Consider the following 25,402-nt stretch of genomic DNA (forward strand, 5'->3'; position numbering starts at 1 on the left):
CTCCTTTCTAGTAGAGGTGGGCAAGCCTGGGCTTTTTGAAAAAGTCAGTTAAGAGCTCTGCTCTGACCACATGTGCACAGATGTTTCTCACACACACACACACACACACACACACACACACACACACACACACACACACACACACACACACACACAAACACACACTTAAAGAAATCCCAATCCCTCCGAGCTACATGCTCTAAGGACCTAAACCTTGTCACTACAATAAACAGAACATGCTGGAGGGACAGATTCCTGCCTCAGAGACTTCCCATACTCTGGAATAAACTACCTATCTATATCAAACAAAGCTCCTCATTAGTACTCTTCAAGAAAAATCTTGATGATTGGATGGGAAATAGGAAATTCACCCCGGGGATGACCTCTGTGGCTCTGCTCAACAGGGGCACAGGAAAATAATTTTCTTGGGAGGCGAAAGTCAGGGTACCTTTTTGGCTAGGCTTATATAGGCCCTAAGGCCAATAGCCTAGTACCTACCTATGAACACACACACACACACACACACACACACACACACACACACACACACACACACACACACACACACACACACACACACACACACATGCACACATACACAGCTTGCCTCTAAGAAGCCAAGATGATGGTTAGCTTCTTTCACACAAAACCCACCTACTTCCCCCACAGAACAGTTAATCTCTTTCTGCACACACTTTTATCTGATTGTGAAGAAAATGAAACATTACGCATGTATTGGAACTTGCTATTTACAGACACCCCGGGGATGACCTCTGTGGCTCTGCTCAACAGGGGCACAGGAAAATAATTTTCTTGGGAGGCGAAAGTCAGGGTTCCTTTTTGGCTAGGCTTATATAGGCCCTAAGGCCAATAGCTTAGTACCTACCTATGAACACACACACACACACACACACACACACACACACACACACACACACACACACACACACACACACACACACACGCACACATACACAGCTTGCCTCTAAGAAGCCAAGATGATGGTTAGCTTCTTTCACACAAAACCCACCTACTTCCCCCACAGAACAGTTAATCTCTTTCTGCACACACTTTTATCTGATTGTGAAGAAAATGAAACATTAAGCATGTATTGGAACTTGCTATTTACAGACACAAACGCTGCCCCCTCCCCCAACATACCATAAGTCAGTGATCAGTAGCGTTAGTAGAAAAGTCCTGTGTTTTCAAACCCAACGTAACCCCATCCAAGATATAGGCACCTTCTCTGTATCACTGATGTTAGCTTCTGGTAAAGATGGAAATAGCCAGTCTCAACCATTTAGCTCAAAAAACAGGGACAAAGCCAAAATTGTGCTCTTATATGTTTGATGTGTTACAATAACAAGTTCTGCATTACCATGCATTTTCTGAAGTATACAAAGTTGGAAACTCAAATATTTCTCATTATTTGGTGACTATGATATCAAGGCCATTTAGTGACTGCAATATAAATTGTGCTTTTATATGTTTGAGGTGTTAACAATAACAAGTTTTGCATTACTGTGCATTTTCTGACCTATATGAAATCGAAAACGTAAATAATTCTCATTATTTAGTGAATATGATATTAGGGCCAGTTGAGAGGTATGAGACACTGATTGATGTATTAATGTTTTCAAACATGTGGTTGCTCCCCCACTCATAAGAAGCCAAATCAATTAACTGTTTAAGTGCATTTTGTTTTTCAAATTCAGATTCCGACTGCCTCCCCCATCACAGACGTAATGGCCACAATACTAAATTCTCTCACCAGCCTCCAATCACTGTAACAAATTATTTAAAAAATTAAGATATCAATGCTCTGCACAACTCTCCACCTTCAGTACTGAAAGTGTGGAACACTACCTCTTATAATGGGAGAAAATATGTAAACGGGGAACGCTTCCAATAACTTTAGCTAAAATGCTGACTGGATATTTAAAATGCATAACTACTGATTTAACTGCAAAGAAAAAGAAAAAAAGATCAAGAAAAACACAGAGCACAGTCTGCAGCTTATCCACGTCTCTACACTACTGCCATTGACTGTACAGGCTACAGTACCAGCAAACATTTATATTGCAAATAAAAAGTCTACATCTTAAATAAATAAATTAATTAATAATAAAGACACAGTTAGCCTGTAGCTTGTCCACCTCTCTGCATAGTGTAGGTATTAACATAATTCTGCATAATCAGTGTAACAGAAATTAGTGTAAGCAGATGGTACACAGCCACCATAGCAAAGGCAGCTTCCCAAGGTATTACATTATCAGTGAATAAAGTGTGTCAGAGATAGATGTACAAAACGACTACAAAACAACAAAAGAGTAAGCTACATGTATCAGAGATGTGTTTCTTCCAGTAATTGTATGCCACTAATTATAATTAATAGGCTCTCATCTAAAGAAACTCCAAAAACATACCTAGAAAGTTTTCGGTGCCATTGCCCATCCATCTGACTTCAGTTTCTGCAACATTTGGGCATGTATTCTCCAAGCACATTTCTTTAAGACCATGTCTTTTAGACAAAAACTGGGAAAAGAAAACCTAATTTAGTGTTGTATTACGTCTGCTCATAATTTAAGGTCTTGAGTTGTATGCAGTCAATGTGACACAGAGATGAAAGTTGTAGCAACTCCACAAGTGTGTCAAAACAAGGGAATATTTGAAAGAACATGTAGACTGAAAGTGTAAGTATATGTGAAAAAATGTAATTATTCTCACTCATTGGCCCACTCTGTTGATGACATACATTTCAGAAATACCACTTCCACTTCTCTTCTAAGAAATGTAAAAGGAACTGTAATGCTTCTAAAGATAGCCTGTTTGGCTTTGTTCTCCCCATTGCCTTGACTGAAAAAGATAATGGGATGAGATACTTTTCATTTTATTTAATCGAGAACATTATTTCCAGTGACCGTCTGTGCTTCTTCCCTTCTTCACTGAAACCTTCCTCACTGACAGCAGCAACAGTTTAATCTGTGTGCTACCTCCTCTTTTTAATTGAGAAGGCTTGGTTAATTGATTACGACATTTTGTATATTCAGGTGCCTTACCACTGACTTCACATCCATATTTTATTACTCAAATGTTTTATCAGCGACTTCATTTATATTCAAGGCACTCACTGACATTTGTTCACAGGTTTTGTCTGTCATTTATGTCCCCTTTTATTATTTTTTAAGGAATATTCAGATGGACAAATAATGCTTAAAATTCAGCTGTAATGGGAATACAGTCCTTCTGCCCCCATTTCCATAAAATTTGATTTCTTTAACATGTGGACCATTACTAGAAAGATCCTGCATGTGTTTACCCACTTGCAGATTTCATTCACTCCTTTACAGAGAAGGTTAGTGTACATAGTCCTATATTTATTCACCCATCCTTAAACAGACGTAATGTACAGAGTACATGATTAATATGCTGTCCATAGTAACCTGTGTGGAAAACATTACCAAAAATATGTTTCTGTTGGTATGCAGATCACTCATCTCTTCACAATTTCAAACAAACTCTCTTAGCACTAGCTCCTTGTAGGCCTAGCAAAGCAAGTGATCTGAATAACAACAAAATACTACAATCTTGGATTCAGGAATGGAAATATCTTAATCTCAACCCACTCTACTAACTCAAAACAGTAAATTCTATTGCACTGACCATGCATTCTCCATCTTAGCACCTAAATCATGGGACTTCATTCCTCTCCAGACTGAGGCACCCAAAAGTACTCTGACTTCAGAGAACAGCTCAAGGAACACAACTTCACCCAAACAAAGTGCTGCTGCACTCACTCAGGTCACCTTACATGAACCCTGCAGCTTTCTCACACACCCTTTTATCGCTATTTCATCCTTCCTTATCTCATCTTGTCATCCCCTTACTTACTGCCTCTCATCCATCCTACTTCCCTCTACTCTTTGCATCTCTCTGTCACACATCTTCTCTTTTCTACTCCTCTTCCCTCTGAATGCCTCTCACACCTTTTCTCTGTCTTCTCCCCATGGTATCCTTTCTTACATCTATTCTCACTTGCCTCTTCTAATGTCCTCATACCTTTCTATATAAGGATATGCTGCTATATCTGTAGCATAAGCTAGCTCAGTCATTATGGTTACATATTATGCATAAATTCTGCTAAGCATAATTCCATTTTTTCCATCAACTGTATTTTTGAACTAAATGTAGCATATTCTTGCATCTGTAAATATGTATATATATATATATATATATATATATATATATATATATATATATATATATATATATATATATATATATATATATATATTTGTTTTTTAGAATATCTTGGATCTGTAAGTATGTTTTGTTCATTTCTTATATGATCCTATGCACCTGGGCTATGCCTGCAAATGGTCCATTGAGATCAGTGCACTGCCCAGGTAAACAAATACAAATAAATAAATAAACAAAGGCCAGGTTTAGTAAGAGTAGGAAGATGAGACAGATCAAGGGACCCAGAGTGGTTCTCAATGTCAGAGATGTTGGAAGAATGGCATGAATGTCCATTATTATGGAAATTCAGGACTGACGTTGGGACTGCATTGTTAGTATTAGCTACCTACAGATATCTATGGAATAGCCTTTGGTAAATGTTTAATTTCCATTACATGGATTCACAAAATGCTGTCAGCACTATGCCACTATGTTGCTGTAGTGACATAATTTCCATATTGCTCCAGAGCAGTATCCGTAATCTGCAGTAGTCCACTTAAATATCTCACCAGTGACCCAGTACTGGAGGACTACGGTAAGATATCTGAGGTGACAGATGGCACAGTTATGAAGACGGGTATAGAAGGCTTACCAAACTTTTAAAGAAGGATTCACCTGTGGAGAAAAAAAGTCCATCCATTTTCCCTACCCTCTTTATACAGTTCAGGACCACAGGAAAACAGAGCTTACCCTGGCAAGAAATTGTATTAGTCTTGTACGATGCATAAGTCTATCATAAGGATGCACACACTAAAATGATCATGAGTACATGAGCGCACACACACACACACACACACACACACACACACACACACACACACACACACACTCACACTCACACCAAGAGGCTATTTGCTAGTTTATCTATTCACATGTTACATGTCTTTGGATGTAGGAGAAGAATGAAGCTCCTGGTTAAAACTCATCAAAGCAAAGTGATTTGCAAACTTTGCAAAGAAAACAATGACGCTAGTCATGGAGAGAAACAGGGCACCACAAGTTAAAATTCCTATTGAATGTTATCTTTCCTCATGATAAATTTATGGTGATAATACAGACTGAGAAGATGACCTCACATATTTCTTCTGCACCTTCTGTAAGTCAAAGAACATAGTCACATCATGTTCTGAACCCTCTGTAATGATCTAGCTTTTTAATTATTTCCAAGCAAAAAGGGTTACATGGATACTTGTCTGAGTCTTTCTTGCATTTTTTACCAAATAGTTTGTCCATGTAACCTTATTATCCTTTAATTTAATTAATGTTTTTTTGTATGTGTGTCTAAATAACTAATACTCTTCCCATTACTCATGCAAGTGAACTTCAAAAATGTGGACGGACTATTCAAATACTCAACAAATTATTTTTTATTAACCTCTGTTCCTGTCCACAAAATAAAAATTTCATCCAAAAAACACACATACAATTTCACATACTTAAACCACTCGTGTTTTTTATAAGTGGAACTGATTTTTTAACTAAGTGGAATGTTGTTATTTGTTGGTATAGTAATATATTTGGAATAAGAACATGTTTATTGTATTGGCATCTTTAAATGAATGAGAATGTTGCTGACATCATTACTTTAATCAGTATTTAAATGAGCACATTATGGAGTTTAATTAGATTCTGATGAAGTCCCCAGTACAGGGGATTAAAGCGCTCAATCTGTAAGTTATTTTTATTGGAAGATTAAAAACAACTTTTACTGAAGAGTTGGCTGACTACAAGTGATTTTTGCTGCTGACAGCATTTTTTGAATCTGCCAGTAGACAAAAGGAGGCTGATCCATGAAAAGACAATGTTAGGAAGAAAAAAAAAATGCCCACACCCTGGCATAAAAAAAAAAAAAAAAAAACAAAGGGGATGGAGGGAGGGAAGGACCAGCTACTGCAGCAGTGATCACTTCAACATCTACTGTTATGGTATGTTTTCCTGGCACAACTGTATTATGCTCATCATATTGATCACTGCTGCAATAACCTTAGCAATATGGGTAGATTACCCTAGATAACTACATTTGGGAGGTAGAAGGAGAAGAGTCCAGGAGCACTTGGACAATAGTCTTAGCAAAGCTTGATTTGGGCCAAGAGAAGAAATACAGTTTATAGTGCTATATAAAACTATGTACAGAGGACCAAGTAGCAGTTTCTACAATACTTCTGGTATCCAATCCTTTCCAAAAAGTCTTTGATGAAGCCAAGGCCCTGGTAGAGTGGGGCTTGACCCTGCTCTAGATAGTTTTGTTATGGTGATCATAACAAAAGGTAATATCCTTAGACAACCATTTGGAAATAGATTGTTTTGACACAGGTTGCCCCCTCGTCTTACCTTCAAGAAAGGAACAATTGAGCTGAAGATAAAGATTTAGTTCTGTCAAGATAGTGCCTGAGTTGTCTGTGAACATCCAAGGTTTGAAGTATCCTTCCTCTCTCATTTTTAGGTTCAGGAAAGAAAGCATGGGAGATTGATACTTTGGTTCAAAATAAACTCGAATACCACTTTAGGCATAAAAGAAAGTTTAGTTTTCAAAGGAACCATGTTCCTATGAAAAATGACATAGAGTCAGGGGCAGCTCATGCTATTGGACTGCAGGACTGCAGCCATCCCAGCTGTAAAAATTAAATAAAAGAAAAATATAAAAGAAAAATAAAATAAAAAGAGAAAACATAATCGTAGTCCTGGATATTGCGCATACGCACTTGCGTCATATTCCCGATATCCAGAGTGCTGGTGAACCAGTCTGGAGCATGCTCACAGAATCCAGACTGTCTCACCAGCAGTCCGGATTAGGAAGACAGCATTCAACAGCAGAGATTCCCAGAAGTCTATATAGTTGTGATTGGAAGGGGATCGGACTGCAACATCGGCAGGCTGGGAAGCAGCAGCCTGCTCTCGCGATACTGCAGGAAGGAGTCGCAGGCTTTTATGAGTACACTGCAGGAAGGATTTGCTCTCTTACGAACAAACTTTGCAGGCAGCTTCTATGAGAGCAGGACAAACGAACTTTGCAACCAGGACAAGCTTCTTTGAAATGGATGATAGGGTGTGTGTGTGTGTGTGTGTGTGTGTGTGTGTGTGTGTGTGTGTGTGTGTGTGTGTGTGTGTGTATGTTGCCACTAAGATTTATTATACAAGGTAGAGGGATCAAATATCACCACTAGCCAAATGGTATTCAATTGTACCTGTTTTTTTTTTTTTTATTTCACCATCTTAGAAGAATGTTTGACTTCTGTCCTCATCTGAAAGAATAACAGTCAATTCAAGGTGAATCCTAGGAAATGATGTATCCTACCATTTACTTTTCACAGATTCCTTATTTAATTCAAATTCTCTTCTTCAGCCAAGATTAAAGATCTTAATATGGTATATAATAATGGACAGACACTGAAAGAATGCGCATTTACAATTATCAGGTCATTTTACTTCCAAGAGAGGAACATCACTCAAATTAAACATCTTGTTCTTCTGCAGAGCTAGCCATAGTTAGACACATCATTTGTATTATCACATCTAGACCACTGTAATGCTATTTACAGGTGTCTGTTTAATATGGACCATGAACACTTACAATGGGGTCCAGAACTCTGTGTCAAGGTATTGACAGGATCTTCTGTTTTCTGTCATACAACCGTTGTACTGTGAGATGTAGTATAGTTTTCAAATATGGTTAGGTTTATAGTCATGATCAAACTACTCCTGTACAGAAGCTGTACAGATTTTGCCCTTCCATTTCTGAATATGTGTTGGTACATTATACTTCTGTTCACCCACCCAGGCCATCATCAGTTGAGCTGATGTTTTTTTTCCCAGAGTCATACTTGAAATATTTGGGTATATCTGAATTCCATGTTAAATATTTTCGCTGTTATCTGATGATCAGGTTTTTTTTGTAGTGATCCTTTTAGCAACTTATTTTTTGCCAGATTAATTCTTTTATCGAGTTATATAATAATATTTATGTTGATCGTTACTTATGCTTTAACTCTGTGCACTTCTTAATTTGAAACATTTAAATAACTAAATAAAAGTGAAATTAAATATTCTGACATCCAATCGAATAACTTATGAAATACCCTGCCTTGATCAATATTTTCCATGTACCCTTCCTGAAGTATACTTCAATGTGATATAAATTTTGACCTCTCGATTTGCATCACTAAAATTATATTTTTGCAAAATTGTTTTAATCATGTGTAAGATACGTCCACTACATTCTCATGGTTTCATACTCTGTTTATCTGAAGTTAGACATATCAGACTGAACATTACTTATTGGTAAAACTATTAATGCCTCATGTATATCTGTATTGGCAGTTAAAATATCATACATATAATTTTTTCTTGTGTGATGTCTAGTAGCAATGCTTGCTGTCTGCCTGCTGTTCTGTTTAATGATATCCACTTTGTCCATTATGGACCAAAGCAATGTCTATCTCTATGAGTGTCAAAAAGAAAGTGTGTGTGTGTGTGTGTTAAATATATCTGGTGGCTAGACTCAAACCCTGCACCTTGCAAACAGGTAGCAAGAGCTTGAATTCTCTACCTGTCACCACTTATGAAAAATTTTGCCTCATATTTCTGGTTGTATGGATTTTGGTCATTTGGAAGGGGATCGGACTGCAACATCGGCAGGCTGGGAAGCAGCAGCCTGCTCTCGCGATACTGCAGGAAGGAGTCGCAGGCTTTTATGAGTACACTGCAGGAAGGATTTGCTCTCTTACGAACAAACTTTGCAGGCAGCTTCTATGAGAGCAGGACAAACGAACTTTGCAACCAGGACAAGCTTCTTTGAAATGGATGATAGGGTGTGTGTGTGTGTGTGTGTGTGTGTGTGTGTCTGTGTGTGTGTGTGTATGTTGCCACTAAGATTTATTATACAAGGTAGAGGGATCAAATATCACCACTAGCCAAATGGTATTCAATTGTACCTGTTTTTTTTTTTTTATTTCACCATCTTAGAAGAATGTTTGGCTTCTGTCCTCATCTGAAAGAATAACAGTCAATTCAAGGTGAATCCTAGGAAATGATGTATCCTACCATTTACTTTTCACAGATTCCTTATTTAATTCAAATTCTCTTCTTCAGCCAAGATTAAAGATCTTAATATGGTATATAATAATGGACAGACACTGAAAGAATGCGCATTTACAATTATCAGGTCATTTTACTTCCAAGAGAGGAACATCACTCAAATTAAACATCTTGTTCTTCTGCAGAGCTAGCCATAGTTAGACACATCATTTGTATTATCACATCTAGACCACTGTAATGCTATTTACAGGTGTCTGTTTAATATGGACCATGAACACTTACAATGGGGTCCAGAACTCTGTGTCAAGGTATTGACAGGATCTTCTGTTTTCTGTCATACAACCGTTGTGCTGTGAGATGTAGTATAGTTTTCAAATATGGTTAGGTTTATAGTCATGATCAAACTCTCCTGTACAGAAGCTGTACAGATTTTGCCCTTCCATTTCTGAATATGTGTTGGTACATTATACTTCTGTTCACCCACCCAGGCCATCATCAGTTGAGCTGATGTTTTTTTTCCCAGAGTCATACTTGAAATATTTGGGTATATCTGAATTCCATGTTAAATATTTTCGCTGTTATCTGATGATCAGGTTTTTTTTGTAGTGATCCTTTTAGCAACTTATTTTTTGCCAGATTAATTCTTTTATCGAGTTATATAATAATATTTATGTTGATCGTTACTTATGCTTTAACTCTGTGCACTGCTTAATTTGAAACATTTAAATAACTAAATAAAAGTGAAATTAAATATTCTGACATCCAATCTAATAACTTATGAAATACCCTGCCTTGATCAATATTTTCCATGTACCCTTCCTGAAGTATACTTCAATGTGATATAAATTTTGACCTCTCGATTTGCATCACTAAAATTATATTTTTGCAAAATTGTTTTAATCATGTGTAAGATACGTCCACTACATTCTCATGGTTTCATACTCTGTTTATCTGAAGTTAGACATATCAGACTGAACATTACTTATTGGTAAAACTATTAATGCCTCATGTATATCTGTATTGGCAGTTAAAATTTCATACATATAATTTTTTCTCGTGTGATGTCTAGTAGCAATGCTTGCTGTCTGCCTGCTGTTCTGTTTAATGATATCCACTTTGTCCATTATGGACCAAAGCAATGTCTATCTCTATGAGTGTCAAAAAGAAAGTGTGTGTGTGTGTGTGTTAAATATATCTGGTGGCTAGACTCAAACCCTGCACCTTGCAAACAGGTAGCAAGAGCTTGAATTCTCTACCTGTCACCACTTATGAAAACATTTGCCTCATATTTCTGGTTGTATGGATTTTGAATAATGGCAGGCATTTCATTTTCAGACTTCAGATTCTTCAGAAAGTACATGGTAACACAAAACCTTTTATTCTAACAATGTTCTGTTTATAACATTAATATTTGAAATTTGTCACTATTTTGGGGGCTGTATTTCTCCATTATTGGCTTTGTCCAGGTTTTTTGTGCTGAGAGGTTGAGAGCTATGGTGAGAACTGAATTCACTAAATGATAGCCATTTAAGTTTCAGTCTACCTATCTTTCAAGAAACAACTGATTTGGCATAGTGGTGTGTTTCTCTGACTGTAGTTGGCAGTGAAATGCATGCTGGTAACACAGCATTTTATTCTAACAACTTTCCAAGATTATACAAGCAATGTTTAAAATGTGTCCCTATTTTTTCAGCTTTTGTCCCCCCCCCCCCCCGCAATACATTTTGGCTTTTTCCAGATTTCTTGTGCTTCAAAGTTGAGAGACACAGTTGAGTGTCAAGTGAATTTTACAAGGAGCTGAGAGCTTGAAGAGACGTTTAATGCTGCTTATGCTGAGTTTGCTTGTATTGTTAATAGCACAACAGGTAGTGTATTTGCTTTTTATGCAGAAGGCTGTGGGTTCTACTCCCACAGTATATAGATGCATTGCTGATACTGTACTGTGTTGTACTTGTGGATGCTGCAGTCCTGAGAATTGTCTCTTTGCTGGAGATACCTAGTAACGATGAACCCATTATCAGTTTGCCATCCATTCCTTATTGCAATATTACTAGCTTATCATTTTTTATTGCAACATAGGCAATGTATTCCTTAAGAGCAACAGGTACTTTACTTTTAGATGAAACAATGTAATATAAAGTTGTTTGCTAGCAGCAACCTCTTCATTAGTTACATATCTCTTTAATGTGGAATTATTTAGATGACTTTTACTTCTGCAGAGATTGTGCATATTTACTGATACTGGTGGATTGTAGAAGTTTTAGTAGACTTTTATGATGGAAATGTTCTGAACTGGGGAGTTTTGTCATTATTAGCGCATGCATTTTGTTTTATTGTTTACTGGAAAAATGTTCAAAACAATACATTTAAAATGCCCTCTAACAGCTGTACTGTATTATACGAGGAATATAATTTATACAATTAGGAAGGTGTATCAAAGAACACATGTATGTTTCCTGTGCAAGGGGCCTATGATTTGAAAACAGCCCAAAGTTAATCTTTATCTGCCACTGGCCAGATGTATTTTCTTTGAAAGTGGGTTTCAATGTTGTTTCAATGAATGTGAGTTTCAAGGGCAGAGATGTTTTAATGCTGTCTATTTTCATTGTGAGACTGCATTGCTTTGTTTAGCAGATTTCTATTAGGGTTTATGCTGTAAAATGTAAAATAAAACTTTTAAATGAAATCCAGATCATCATAGAAGTAAAGCAGTATGCACATTACAGTGTTTATGGTAAATGGGGTGAAATAGCAAAGTCATGGTACATTGGAATAGCTGCAGGGGGAGGCCCCATTCGACCATGATTGTGTGAGGAGGGGAAGGACAGCAAACTCAGACAACCCCGGCTGAACTATAACTCTTAACTGTCCAGATTTTTGCAGAATTAATAGATTTTTGCTTCTTATTTGTGGTTTGTTCCTCATAAAATGTGTGGTTTTCTTGCAAATCATTTAGGAATTAAGTCACTAAATAATGACATACATTGAGTTTCAGACTTCACACTCTTCAGAAAAATGCATGCTAAATCAAGACCTGTTGTTCTGTCAACTGACTGTGTTTATACAAAAGCAACTTTTAGTACTGTTCGCATGTTCCCCCAATATATTTGGCCTTGTCCAAATTTATTGTGCTAAAAGGATGAGAGGGACGCGCAAATAAATCACTTTATAGAATTAGGTATATCCAAACCTCTGAACTGTCTCCGATTTTGGCTCAAAATGTTGCTCTCCTCCTAATAATCCCTCCGCAAAATGGCAAATTTGGAAGAAAACGTGGAGGGTTTACAATTAATAAATAATTGTAATGATCAGATATAGATTACTTTTAATTTCAGAAATGCATGTAGATTCTCTTTATTTGTCAGCTGCTCAAGTTAACATTACTAATATTAAAAAATGTCCCTTCTTTGACAGATTCCCAGCTGTATTGTGTGGGTATTTTATATTTTTGCATCACTTTTGTGGTCAGTTTTTCATAAAATTGTGGTTTTCTGGCAAATTAGTGGCAAATCATTAAAGACTGAAGTTAGAAAATAATGACAGACATTTCAGTTTCAGATTTCATACCCTTCAGAAAATTCATACTAATGCAAGACCTACTACTCTATTATCTTCCTACGCTTATAAGAGCAATATTTAAAAATTGTTCTCATTTTTGGGCCTTTGTCCCACTTCTGTTTATGGCTTTGTCCAGATTTCTTGCTCTGAGGCTGACAGATATGACAAATGTATCAGGGCCATCATCGTCAGCCAGAAACATTTCAAATTGTGACATACCTGTTGCACACCACTCCCCCACTTAGTGACTCTGCATGTGTCCAAGCAAGGCAAGGAGCAGTTATGCAGTGTAAGTGTGCAGAGTATCCCCCCATCCAAGGTAGATGCAAGTACTACAGTGGCTTTTCATCTGGCCTTGATTTTGCAGAATATTCTGGTTTTCTGTCATATTTTTATACTGTTGATTTATGCTTTTTATTCAGAAAATGCATGTCATTGCAGTGCCTGTTGCTCTGTGTTTAAGTAGCAATGCTTTAATGACCATCAGGTAAGCTTGGTGAGACTGTAAGATGCAAGTAAGCTTTAATAAGCATACTGTTAAATAATTACCAACACTGAAGGCCTTTTTGTTGTTGCCATGCAGAGAATATTTACATAACTAGATAGTGTATAAGCCTTAAGTATTGAAATGCATATGACAGTATTTGTAATAAAAGACAGGATTACAGTATTTTCAGAAGTTTGTTACATTTGTTGGAGACTTCAGTCATCTTTGCAGGCTTTACCTGTAAACTAAACAGAATGCCAGTCTATCATGTGTGGTCTATAACCTGTGCAATAATTCTTTAAGCAATTTATCATGAACTTGTTTCTTGTTTGCTGTTTATTTTTTACTTTGATCACGTTTTCCCCATGAAACAAGTAGATAGTTATTGTCAGGCAGCAGGTCTTTTTTGGATAAGAAACATTTTTACAAGTGGGAGTATTGCTGCTTTCAGCATGTTACTTGGTACTTTTATAAAGCTAAATATAAATTATAATTAGAACTGCAGTGCAAGGAGAAGTGGTTTGAGTTGAGTGCTGCTTGTTTTTTTATGCCTGATTTTGACTGGCATTCCAGTAATGTATCTAAAAAATAATTTATTTTTTCATGCCTCACAACCTTTTTGTTTCCATCTAGATATTAAGTAAGCTGTCATGTTGCCAAGGCATTGAAATATTTTTTCTTCTACAATTCATTTTGTCTTGATTGGACTCTCATAATGATGGTTTGGCAGTGGCACCCAGGGCAGCGTATTTAGTCTCAGTTTTTGCAGTTTTTAGAATAGCTCCACCCCTTTCTAGTTGGCCATACCCCTCCCATTGGCTCCACCCATTCAGCTGTCTCCTGCAGCCCCCCTTTGATTTGAAGTCACCAGCCGCCACTGCATAGAGTTGACTTACTGTAAGAGCTTGCAACTTAGATACCCTTCTTGCAGAAGTCAGAGCAATCAGTAAAACTGTTTTCCGTCTTAAGAACCTAAGTCAGCCAGATAACCTAGTTTTCTTGGAGGCCTCTTACTCAAAACCCCTTCTAGAAACATTTTGACATGAGACTGCATTGAAAGGGGAGGATCAATGGGCAGACATGTGGAAATGGTCAATAAATCAACCTTGATAGAGGACTATGACAGGCCAAAGCAGTGTAACTCACACAACTGTTGAGAACAAGTAGCACTGAATGGGTGCTGGTTATATTGTTGCTACCAACTAAGAAACCTTTTCCATTTGCTCATATTTGATTTTCTAGTAGCAGGCCTTCTTGTCCCCTTTAGTGTCTGCTGGAAGTCCTCAATGAACAGGTGCCTAAAAGGAATTAAGACCTTATCATCCAGGCAGTCAAATGAAATTCATTGAATTCATTGTGTATCAAACACCATTGTTCTTGTGTGAATAGATCCAGTCTGCAAGGAAACTTGTGGTAATTTCCCCTGGCCATTACCAAAAGAAGGAGCACCATGGTAGCCTGCGCCAGAAGGGAGTCACCACAATGATCTTGGGGGATTCTTGAAAAGTACCCTGGATATTAGTGGAAAGTGTGGATAAGCATACAGGAACAATCCTGTCTAAAAAAAGAAAAGGTATCTGTCTTCCAGGCCTTCCTGGAGTCCTGGAACATAATACTGCCAGTTGATTGTTCAGAGAGGAGGCAAAGAGTTCAACTTGAGGAACTCCCCACAGATGGTCAAATGTTGGAATACTGTCTGATTTAGTTTCCATTCATGGGGGTCTGCCCTGGTCCTTCTGAGCTTGTCTGCCACACAGTTTTTCTCTGATGGAATGTAAGATGCCTGTAGAGTGAGATTATGTTGTGAAGCTATATCCTAAGCTGACATGGCTAGTCTGCCAACGAGGTATGACTGATTCACCCTTGCTTGTTGATGAACCACATAACTGTAGTTCTGTCTGTAACTACTTGAAGAGGTCCCAAGGACCAAAGTTGGGTCAGAGAGCCAAGTGCCTTGATCAGGGCAAGCATCTCCTTGATATTTATGTGCTTGCATCTCTCATTGATATCCCACACCCCCTGCACTTTAATCCCTCCTGAAACTGCTCCCCATGTAAAGTCTAAACTGTCTGTCATGACTGACTGCTTTGAAAAAGGGAAAAAGAAGGAAAGACCTGGATTTATGGATATCTGTTGTCCCCACCAAAAGATTTCTCTTTTGGCAAACATAAGCACTGGGATTTGAAAAGATAAAGGGTTTTGATGCTAGGACCAAGAAGATTTTAGATACTACTATATCCTTCTCATTTGGAGTCTTGCCAGGGGTATCATAAGAATCATAGATGCCATGACACCAAACGTCCTGAGGTACTCCCTTGCAGTGACCAAAGTATGAGTGAAAAACTTTAGAAACAGATCCAGATAATGATCTGTTTTTTCTGTGGCTCAAAAGCTGTTTGAACTGAGATGTCTAACTGACACCCTGGAACACAGTCCTGTGTGAAAGAATCATGAAAGACTTTTGAATGTTCTCCTGGAATCCCAGTTTGGGTAAGAGATCTCTCAACTAAGAGATATGTTCCTGACACTTTGAAAAAGACTCTGCAAAGATAAGCAATTTGTCTAAATATGGAAACGTGGATACCCTGTAGCCTGCAATGGGCTATAACTGGGGCTAGACACATTGTGAAGACTATTAGACCAGTGGATAATGCAAAGGGTTATGGCTGACCAAGTTTGTAGAGGACTGGAAGCTGGGTGCTGTCATCAATTCCCCTGGTGATGTGGACATCCTCCAAGAGGGACTCACCCAAACAAATGACTGGTGCCAGAAACATGGCCTCAAACTGAATGCCAAAAAATGCATCATCATCCTTTTTGGGGAGAGTGACATCCCCACAAATTATTGCATTGATAATAAAGTCCTAAGTACGCAATCAGTTGTGAGGGACTTGGGCCCCCAGGTTGATAGCAAACTGACTTTTGACCACCATATTGCCTCTGTTGTACAGAAAACTTTCTACATGGCCCACCTCATTAGTAATGGTATCTCATCCAGGGACAAGGTGATCATAACATCCCTGTACTCTTCCCTTATAAAACCCATTATTGAATACAATGCCCCTTTTGACATGTACCTCACAAAGCACATGCAGCAGCTGCAGAGACCACAAAGGTTCCTAACCCGGAGAAGTCAGGACCTCAAACATCTACCATACACAGATAGGCTAAAAGCCCTGTCCTTCTACTCAGTCTCCTAAAAATTCCTCAGAGGTGGCCTCTGTCTGGCATACAAACCAATCTCAGACCCTGCCCCGATGGGACTGCTGCATATACGCAAGTCAAGCTCCACTCGAGTAACCCGCACACGCGACCTCAACCTGGTCTGTGACATCAATAGGGCTTGTCGGCAGAACAGATTTATGTCCCAGAGACTCCCCCTTTTGTGGAATAGACTCCCCCTGTACATGTAAAGCAGACTACCTCATTAACTCTTTTTAAGCGCAACCTGGATAACTGGATGGGAAACAGAAAATACACCCCTGGGATTCCACCTGTGTCCCTGATGGACAGTGGCATAGGGTGCTGACTTGTGGAGCATGGGCTAAATTCTTGGCTAGGCTTGTAAGTGCTTCAGGGCCAGTACCTTAGTAACTTCCTATGATCCTATGATCCTATGATATAATTTTAAATTTTGCCATTATTACAAACAGGTTAAGAAAAGAAAGATCCAGAACTGGTCTTCAAGAATTTTCTTTCTTTAGCACAAGGAACATCCATGAATAAAACCATTCCACACCTGGGAAAGTGAAACTGGTTCTATCACTCCTTTGGACAGAATGTGATGAGGAACTGGTAGAAACAAAATAGTCTAATCTGGAAATTGAGGAATGACCTCCTGGAAAGGAGGAATTTCCTCCCACTGCCATAGGTATCCTTGATGAGTGAATATTTTTTCATAACCCATTTGTCTGAAAGTATCTGTTGCCAAAGAGGAAAAATGGAGATTCAGAATTTCTGGAAGAAAAAAAAAAAAGGAGGCTTGGGTGGAAGGGGTTCACAACGTACCTTAAATAGTCACGCAGACTTGTTGGACTGTCCTTGGTTTTTGGATGTCTGAGACTTTGTTTTGGAAATCCATTGCCATTTCTTCCTAAATATATGTTTACTTGTGTTTTACTGAGACTGTTTATTCTGTTGTTTTCTTTTTTTTGCCAAAACTGAATGAGGAGACAGAAAATGCTTTGTAAAATATGGAAAAGGAGGGCTGAAAAATCTTAATGATTTCCTGGATCACTTGCCCTTTCATCACACTTTTGATCACCTCTACTGCAGATGGGCCAAACAATAAATCTCTATCCAAGGGGGAATTTAAAATCTCATTTTTCACATCATCTGTGAAGTTCTGAGAATACAGCCATGCAAACCTTCTCAAAATGTATCAGTGGCCATAACCCTGGAAGAAGTTATCAACAGAGTTACACACACACACTGTAAACAATGACTAGTGACCTGTGCAATAGAACTAAATTATCTAACGTAGACTTTTCCTCACAAGAAACTGTAAATAAAACATTCCTCATACTTTCACAATTTGTCAGAACATACTTTTAACATATGAGCTTGACTATTAAAAATTCTGAAAATCAAATTTGCAGAAGTATACACTTTTTTCCCATACTTATCAATAATGTTCCCACCCTTATCAGAAAGACTAGGATTGGAATTAACTAAGTGCTTAGCAGCAGTGAGATCAACTAAAACTATAGCTGCTGGGTAGGTTTGAGAATAATTTACAAAAATGTAAGACTCGGAAACTGTATGTATACATAAATCCTCTCTACCTTTTTAGGGGCAGCTGTCTGACTATCAAGAAAATTGCAGGCAGTAACACATACATCCCCTAAAGCAGACAGAACAGAAGGAATGGGTGTAGGTTCTGGAAAATCCTTCTGTAACAACTCATAGTACTTTCTGAGGGACTGAGAAATGTCATTGTTGTCCCACTGAAAACACTGGCAAATTCTAGCAATGGTCTCAGAGAAAGAGAAACTGCACAGGGAGGATCAGAAACAGAGCTCTTTTCTGAGTCTGAATCAGAAACCTGAGGAAGACAGTAGTAGCCATCCCTGCATCTTCCTGTTCAGATTCAGAATCCTGCATCTCTTCAGGAAATGAGGAATCCCTTTCTTTTACCAGAAACTATTTTACAAGAAAGATCAATGGCCCAAATTAAAACCTGAGCCAGATCCGGAAACTACTCCTATGCGAGGAAATTGAGGAGAAACAGATACATACTCAGTTTTCTGTTTCCTTTTGACAGGAAACATGTGGCCAACTGTGTTGCTAATGGCAGCAACAACTTCTTGGGGATGGGCACAGCATTTTTGACAGAACATGGAAAACTTTCCTATTTTCTCTCCCAGGACCAGCTAGATTGACTCATCCTTGGCCACTGAGGGGAACCCAAAAGCCACAGAGGACATGGCTAACCCCCAGTCCATAATGGTTGTAAGTGCTACACCAGAGAGGTATGTGGTAAAACATTAGTAGTCTGAGGTGCAACAAATGGCGAAAGCAGTCATCCACCAGCAACTGAGGCAAATTGCTGGCCTGCTGTTTGCTTGTTTTTTTTTTTGTTGTTTTTTTTTTTTTTTTTTTTTTTTTTGTGGCTTGATGAACCAACCATGGGAATGGTAATCTGTTCCATGGCCAAGGCAAAAATGGGGAAGGCAAGCAGCAATTACTGGTAAACACTACCAGTCCACAAAATGTACTTTTTTGATAGAAAACACAGTAACGAGCATTTTAAAGCACTATGCATGCCCCACAAAAGTCAAATAAATATAGTTTCTCCAGAGAAAAATGTTTTCAGTTGGTTTTCACCACCACAGACATAAAAAAACAAGCACTCTGTTTAAAAGTGCATTACATTCTCCAAACAGTGCATTAAAACATATCACTCGTAACTTAAAAATAACTTTCCAAAAGAGGAAAATAATAAAACATCAGCAAAATTAAGAAAATTGATTTTTCCCCCCTAAGGGAACTTATCTGCTAAGCAAAGGAATGCATAAACTGACGACCGTTGGTCCTCAAAAGCCTCTGAGGAGTGTACTTTCCAGTGGCAGTAAAGCTCTGAAGGACTTTGCATCCAAACTTGTCTGTTAGTTAGCTCAGATGAAGCTGCCTGACAGTTTGAGCAAGTAGAACATGCCCTAAAACATAGCTCTCAACTGTCAAAGTTTTGCAGAATGTCCAGATTTGTGCCTTATATTTTTTGTCTATCATAAAATTTTGTTTTTTTGGCAAGGCACTGCTTAATTACTGAGGACTGAATTCAGAAAATAATAATAGACATTTGAGTTTCAGGCTTCATACCTATCAGAAAATTAATGCTAATGCAAATCCTTTTATTCTATCAACTTTCTAAGTTTGTAAGAGCAATATTTAAAAAAATTTAAAAATTACCTATTTTTTAGGCCTTTGTGATTCCGCGGTAGTGGTGCTGTGGTAGCGTTGTCACCTCACAGCAAGACGTTGTCCCGTGCGATTCTCAGCTAGAGCGTCTTCTGTGTGGAGGCATGCGTGAATGGGCGTGCCTTCATAGAAGGTTGTACGTCAGGGCTGGCAACTCGGTACGTAAAAATCTACTGCCAATCATTAGCGGACCGGAGTTCCACTATGGCGACCCCTGACCGGGATAAGCCGAAAGACACAACAACAACAACAACCTATTTTCAGGCCTTTGTCCCCTCCCATTTTCCTTTTTTATGACTTTGGCCATATGTGTTGCTCTAAGAAGTTGAGAGATATGCCCTGAAGCTTTGGAAACTGGCTTTCTGTTATATCCTTGGCAGGATATAACCCATGTAGCTAAGGCTACTGCAGAAGAAATCAATATGATGAATATTTATTGCGATTGATAGGAAGAGAGAATAGTGAAAACATGTTGGACTGCAAGGATACGAGGAGCACAAAATGATAATAATTACCATTTCTGAGCAACTTGGCAAGTTTGGCAGACACAGGAAGTTGACAAGATTAACAGGAATGACAGCTAGTGCCTGAGTGGTTAAACATGTTTAATGATCATATGTTATGTCTTACAGCTTAGGAGACTGTTACAGATTGGGTTTAATAATATTATGTTACTGGTATACAGCTTAGGAGACTGCCAGAGATAGGGTTTAATAATATTATGTTACTGGTGTACAGCTTAGGAGACTGCCACAGATTGGGTTTAATAATATTATTTTACTGGTATACAACTTAGGAGACTGCCAGAGATGAGTTTTAATAATATTATGTTACTGGTATACAGCTTAGGAGACTGCCAGAGATAGGGTTAAATAATATTATGTTACTGGTATACTGCTTAGGAGACTGCCAAAGATGGGGTTATTATGTTACTGGTATAGAGCTTAGGAGACTGCCACAGATTGGGTTTAATAATATTATGTTACTGGTATACAGCTTAGGAGACTGCCAGAGATGGGGTTTAATAATATTATGTTACTGGCGTACAGCTTAGGAGACTGCCAGAGATTGGGTTTAATAATATTATGTTACTGGTATACAGCTTAGGAGACTGCCAGAGATGGGGTTTAATAATATTATGTTACTGGTGTACATCTTAGGAGACTGCCACAGATTGGGTTTAATAATATTATGTTACTGGTATACTGCCTAGGAGACTGCCAAAGATGGGGTTATTATGTTACTGGTATAGAACTTAGGATACTGCCACAGATTGGGTTTAATAATATTATGTTACTGGTATACAACTTAGGAGACTGCCACAGATTGGGTTTAATAATATTATGTTACTGGTATACAGCTTAGGAGACTGCCAGAGATGGGGTTTAATACCAGAAATGGGGTTTAATAATATGATGTTACTGGTATACAGCTTAGGAGACTGCCACAGATTGGGTTTAATACTATTATGTTACTGGTATACAGCTTAGGTGACTGCCAGAGATAGGGTTTAATAATATTATGTTACTGGTGTACAGCTTAGGAGACTGCCACAGATTGGGTTTAATACTATTATGTTACTGGTATACAGCTTAGGTGACTGTCAGAGATGGGGTTAAATATTATTATGTTACTGCTGTCCAGCTTAGGAGACTGCCACAGATTGGGTTTAATAATATTATGTTACTGGTATACTGCTTAGGAGACTGCCAAAGATGGGGTTATTATGTTACTGGTATAGAGCTTAGGATACTGCCACAGATTGGGTTTAATAGTATTATGTTACTGGTATACAGCTTAGGATACTGCCACAGACAGGGTTTAATGATATTATGTTACTGTTATATAGCTTAGGATACTGCCACAGATTGGGTTTAATAATATTATGTTACTGGTATACAGCTTAGGAGACTGCCAGATATGGGATTTAATAATATTATGTTACTAGTATACAGCTTAGGAGACTGCCAGAGATAGGGTTTAGTAATATTATGTTACTGGTATACAGCTTAGGAGACTGCCAGATATGGGGTTTAATAATATTATGTTACTGGTGTACAGCTTAGGAGACTGCCAGAGATGGGGTTTAATAATATTATGTTACTGGTGTATAGCTTAGGAGACTGCCACAGATTGGGTTTAATAATATTATGTTACTGGTATACAACTTAGGAGACTGCCACAGATTGGGTTTAATAATACTATGTTACTGGTATACAACTTAGGAGACTGCCAGAGATGGAGTTTAATACCAGAAATGGGGTTTAATAATATTATGTTACTGGTATACAGCTTAGGTGACTGCCAGAGATGGGGTTAAATAATATTATGTTACTGCTGTTCAGCTTAGGAGACTGCCACAGATGGGGTTTAATAATATTATGCTACTGGTATACTGCTTCGGAGACTGCCAAAGATGGGGTTATTATGTTACTGGTATAAGCTTAGGATACTGCCACAGATTGGGTTTAATAGTATTATGTTACTGGTATACAGCTTAGGATACTGCCACAGACAGGGTTTAATGATATTATGTTACTGTTATATAGCTTAGGATACTGCCACAGATTGGGTTTAATGATATTATGTTACTGGTGTACAGCTTAGGATACTGCCACAGATTGGGTTTAATAATATCATGTTACTGGTATACGGCTTAAGATACTGCCAAAGACTGGATTTAATGATATTATGTTACTGTTTCATAGCCTAAGTGGCTGTCTCAGGTTGGTTATGTTGAATGATATTCCCCTGTAAGCCAGTGAAGAGATGTCATAAGTCATGATAAATCCAATTTTGATGGTGCTAACTGCTGGAAATTATATGTTGTTTTCAAACAGATACAAAGCTGAGTTTCCTTGGAATAAATAAATATACAAAAAAGGGAAATATTTGGATACTTAGAACTGGTATATATTAAGATAAAAAAAACATCAACAATATGCTGAAGCAAGAAGGATGGTGTTCAAATTATTGATGAAGGCACTGTCTGGCCACAGGTCTATGCATTCTACTGGCCAGAGTCAGCAGAGGAGGAATTCAGGAGTAAAGGGAACACCAAGCAGCAAGAGAGAATAGAATGAACGACTGAAACCCCTGGACATGGAGGTGAGCTAGAAGATATCTATTCAGGAAATGGTTATGGTCCTTCAGCAGTAGGTAAAGAAGACAAAACAATGGAATGGTTAAGAATGCTACTGGAATAGGAATGTGTTTACTTCTTCAATTTAAGAGGCAGGCAATGTTGTGTCCTAGAGTAAACAAAAATAATAATGGCTGTAGCTGAGTGCAGGCAAGATTGTAGAAGAAGCAGACGAGGAAATGTAGTAGTAGAAAGACAAGTAAGCATAGATGCAGAAGGGAATTAAAATGTCTGGTAAGGTAAGATAAGGAACCAGTAGGATACCAAATGTTACTTGGCTTTCAATAAAAAGTGTAGTGAGGAAAATAAAAAGATAGAGATAGGTGTAGATATCCTAGAAAGTTTGGGTATTGATACCTCTGGGGGTTGTCAGAAGAGCAATATTAGTAAAAAACAGATGTCACACTATGGATTCCTGAAATACAGCTTTTTCTATTTATAGTTTTACTGATAGAAGTCTTTTTCCCATGTCTTATTCCTTATTAGCTATCAAAAATAAATATGGAAGGCATTTATCTACCCCCATTGGTGAAAGGATTAAACAGTATCAAAATTTAAGGGAGCAAAAACCACTGTGACACCCATGCCCTGGCTTAGCAATCAAGGAGCCTTAGTCCTCACCACTAACACCAGTGAGGGGCATCTCATATAGGAGGAAAGGATAACAAATACACGCAGTAAAGTGCAATTTCCCTTAAGAGCACACAGAGATCACAGTCAGTCCTGTGCTGGTCGCTCCCTTGCTCTCCAGGTCCCCAATAAGACTCTCCACTGGCACAGTTATAGGGTCCAGATCTCAGCCTAGTGGGCAAGCTAAAACCTCTAGCACCCTCTCTGTCCAACCAGTACTTCATGTCACTGCCCAAGTAGCTGACACACACACACACACACACACACACACACACACACACACACACACACACACACACACACACACTTTGAGAAGAGTTTATACAACCACACATACACTCCTGGGAAAGGCTGGCACAGGTTCTCCAGCTGTGCCCCTTTTACCCAGACTATACTGTAGAAATCACTGCCACCACCAAGCTAATATTTATCAGCTACTCAAAGGCCCTTACAAGGGTGTCCAGTTATTACTGTGCAATATTATTATCCAGTTGGTAGTATAGTCCACGGCTAAAGCTATTGGAGTAGCTTTGTACAATTTTACCAAAGGCCTGCAAGTACTCTAGAGAGCTTAAATTATCTCTACAAAAACAGCCACTGTTGAAAGGTTTTAAAATATTTAATAATAAATAATAAAAACACAAGACAATACTTTTTACTACACAGTGCTAATCAAGAGTTCAGAGATCACAGAGAAATACTTAAAATAATTCAGTAGTACAGTTCTGACATCAAAGAAAAACACTTAGTCTAATCTTTCTAGTTTCTAGCTATTTCTAAGAGAAAACACAAGTCTAAGATAAGCTTACATACAGAACACAGGCAGAGTGCTGATGAGTTGGATGGTCAAGACAGAAATGCTTAATGCTCTCTGATTCTCTCTGTTTTTAAAATCACATTCCTGGTTCACATTACATCATTCTTCACACTTCCCTGGGTTCCCAGGCTAACAAACTACATTTACATTCTTAACATCCCCTTTTGTTATCTTGCAGCTGGTCAGGAAGCGGTGCAATAAAAATACATTTGCATGTGTGTTGAGAGGCAGCCTTACAAGACTAACTGCAAATATATAGAGCTGAGTATATTTTTCTGTATTATTCTGTATTATAGAGCTAAATTGTTGCTTGATATCTATTGTCTTACTGTTCTGCAAATATACAGAGATCAGTATATATTTTTTTGGTTTTATAATTTGCACTCTGATTCCTCACATCTCTGTTGAAACTTTTCCTCACCCACCCCTCCCTGTTCTTGGTTGTAGTTTAAATTTGGTGGCTTTTGCAGTGCCCACCCCACTGTAGATTTTATCTAGGACACTCCCCCAGTCCCATCTCTTTACTGCATTCTACCTAATAAACCCATTCTGCACTTGCTTTTAGTCCTTTTTTAATTTAATTACATTTTTTCAAACTGTGTGTGGTCTAATATTGCTACATACTCAAGTGTGCCAGCTTGCACTGCATGTGAATTGTTTTTACTACTGTTTTTGCTACTTTTCTGAAAAAAAAAATTGTAAGCCTGTTTCCTACCTTTCCTGTAATTAGTGTTCCAGATACAGATTTGCTGTATCCAAGACTATTTGTAAGCTTCTGAGCCCCCCAAGCCTTTCTGTGTTGGAGGGAAGCCTTCTAGCTTATCAGTGGGAGTGGTAAGCATTAGGTAACCTGTCTACCACATAAGGAGTGGTTCTGGCCCAGAATTTGTAGTTATTGGCCATTTGGGCGGTCTTCCATTTCTCTCAACTTTCTGATTTGAAGGCCTGTATTTGCACTTGTTTCTGTCCTGTAACTCCTGGGCCCATTTCATTTGCTCACTCAAAAAAAAAAAAAAAAATTATCTGCTTTTACTGTATTTGTGTTTCTTCCTACTTTATTTTGCTTTTGCGTTAT

General features: G+C 38.1%; 1 protein-coding gene across 2 annotated transcripts in view; it reads right to left on the bottom strand.

Moving 5' to 3' along the window:
* CYSLTR2 (cysteinyl leukotriene receptor 2) overlaps positions 1-25,402 on the bottom strand; it is a 302,134-nt gene that overhangs the window by 53,371 nt on the left and 223,361 nt on the right. Inside the window, exon 1 of one of the 2 annotated variants that reach the window (XM_044073170.1) lies at positions 2,427-2,668. The exons of the other annotated variant lie outside the window; for it this stretch is intronic. The gene's annotated coding sequence lies outside the window, so the exon portion shown is untranslated. Of the gene's footprint in view, positions 1-2,426; positions 2,669-25,402 lie in introns of those variants that run through there. 2 annotated transcript variants of the gene reach the window in all.

This window comes from Protopterus annectens, chromosome 5.part1 (assembly GCF_019279795.1).
Source record: "Protopterus annectens isolate FY-2018-M chromosome 5.part1, PAN1.0, whole genome shotgun sequence".
Lineage (NCBI taxonomy): Eukaryota > Metazoa > Chordata > Ceratodontiformes > Protopteridae > Protopterus > Protopterus annectens.